The sequence below is a fragment of the Callionymus lyra genome, unplaced genomic scaffold (assembly GCF_982586985.1).
Source record: "Callionymus lyra unplaced genomic scaffold, fCalLyr1.hap1.1 HAP1_SCAFFOLD_77, whole genome shotgun sequence".
NCBI classification, from domain to species: Eukaryota; Metazoa; Chordata; class Actinopteri; order Syngnathiformes; family Callionymidae; genus Callionymus; species Callionymus lyra.
This window is the reverse complement of record NW_028258579.1, coordinates 120,044-122,500: the sequence shown is the minus strand read 5'-3', so window position 1 is coordinate 122,500 and position 2,457 is coordinate 120,044.

The window sequence follows — 2,457 nt, the reverse complement described above, 5'->3', positions numbered from 1 at the left end:
TGTCCGACTTTGAGGCACCAGGCTCGGCCACCCTCCGAGCCTTTTCCTTCCCTCTCCTGTTATGGTGCCTCCCTATTAACCTCTAGGTGGTTGCGCTCGTGACATCAAAAAGACCACTTTTTGCAGAGCAGTCACACTCGGAAAAAATTTCTTTCGTCAGGCAAAAGAACCAGAGTTCTCCGCGGCCATCCACTCCAACCTTGTCCGACTTTGAGGCACCAGGCTCGGCCACCCTCCGAGCCCTTTCCTTCCCTCTCCTGTTATGGTGCCTCCCTATTAACCTCTAGGTGGTTGCGCTCGTGACATCAAAAAGACCACTTTTTGAGGAGCAGTCACACTCGGAAAAAATTTCTTTCGTCAGGCAAAAGAACCAGAGTTCTCCGCGGCCATCCACTCCAACCTTGTCCGACTTTGAGGCACCAGGCTCGGCCACCCTCCGAGCCTTTTCCTTCCCTCTCCTGTTATGGTGCCTCCCTATTAACCTCTAGGTGGTTGCGCTCGTGACATCAAAAAGACCACTTTTTGCAGAGCAGTCACACTCGGAAAAAATTTCTTTCGTCTGGCAAAAGAACCAGAGTTCTCCGCGGCCATCCACTCCAACCTTGTCCGATTTTGAGGCACCAGGCTCGGCCACCCTCCGAGCCCTTTCCTTCCCTCTCCTGTTATGGTGCCTCCCTATTAACCTCTAGGTGGTTGCGCTCGTGACATCAAAAAGACCACTTTTTGAGGAGCAGTCACACTCGGAAAAAATTTCTTTCGTCAGGCAAAAGAACCAGAGTTCTCCGCGGCCATCCACTCCAACCTTGTCCGACTTTGAGGCACCAGGCTCGGCCACCCTCCGAGCCTTTTCCTTCCCTCTCCTGTTATGGTGCCTCCCTATTAACCTCTAGGTGGTTGCGCTCGTGACATCAAAAAGACCACTTTTTGCAGAGCAGTCACACTCGGAAAAAATTTCTTTCGTCTGGCAAAAGAACCAGAGTTCTCCGCGGCCATCCACTCCAACCTTGTCCGATTTTGAGGCACCAGGCTCGGCCACCCTCCGAGCCTTTTCACTCCCTCTCCTGTTATGGTGCCTCCCTATTAACCTCTAGGTGGTTGCGCTCGTGACATCAAAAAGACCACTTTTTGCAGAGCAGTCACACTCGGAAAAAATTTCTTTCGTCAGGCAAAAGAACCAGAGTTTTCAGCGGTCATCCACTCCAACCTTGTCCGATTTTGAGGCACCAGGCTCGGCCACCCTCCGAGCCTTTTCACTCCCTCTCCTGTTATGGTGCCTCCCTATTAACCTCTAGGTGGTTGCGCTCGTGACATCAAAAAGACCACTTTTTGCAGAGCAGTCACACTCGGAAAAAATTTCTTTCGTCAGGCAAAAGAACCAGAGTTTTCAGCGGTCATCCACTCCAACCTTGTCCGATTTTGAGGCACCAGGCTCGGCCACCCTCCGAGCCTTTTCACTCCCTCTCCTGTTATGGTGCCTCCCTATTAACCTCTAGGTGGTTGCGCTCGTGACATCAAAAAGACCACTTTTTGCAGAGCAGTCACACTCGGGAAAAATTTCTTTCGTCTGGCAAAAGAACCAGAGTTTTCAGCGGTCATCCACTCCAACCTTGTCCGATTTTGAGGCACCAGGCTCGGCCACCCTCCGAACCTTTTCACTCCCTCTCCTGTTATGGTGCCTCCCTATTAACCTCTAGGTGGTTGCGCTCGTGACATCAAAAAGACCACTTTTTGCAGAGCAGTCACACTCGGGAAAAATTTCTTTCGTCTGGCAAAAGAACCAGAGTTTTCAGCGGTCATCCACTCCAACCTTGTCCGATTTTGAGGCACCAGGCTCGGCCACCCTCCGAGCCTTTTCACTCCCTCTCCTGTTATGGTGCCTCCCTATTAACCTCTAGGTGGTTGCGCTCGTGACATCAAAAAGACCACTTTTTGCAGAGCAGTCACACTCGGAAAAAATTTCTTTCGTCTGGCAAAAGAACCAGAGTTTTCAGCGGTCATCCACTCCAACCTTGTCCGATTTTGAGGCACCAGGCTCGGCCACCCTCCGAGCCTTTTCACTCCCTCTCCTGTTATGGTGCCTCCCTATTAACCTCTAGGTGGTTGCGCTCGTGACATCAAAAAGACCACTTTTTGCAGAGCAGTCACACTCGGAAAAAATTTCTTTCGTCTGGCAAAAGAACCAGAGTTTTCAGCGGTCATCCACTCCAACCTTGTCCGATTTTGAGGCACCAGGCTCGGCCACCCTCCGAGCCTTTTCACTCCCTCTCCTGTTATGGTGCCTCCCTATTAACCTCTAGGTGGTTGCGCTCGTGACATCAAAAAGACCACTTTTTTCAGAGCAGTCACACTCGGGAAAAATTTCTTTCGTCTGGCAAAAGAACCAGAGTTATCAGCGGTCATCCACTCCAACCTTGTCCGACGTTGAGGCACCGATGTCGGCCAAGTTCTGAGCGTTCC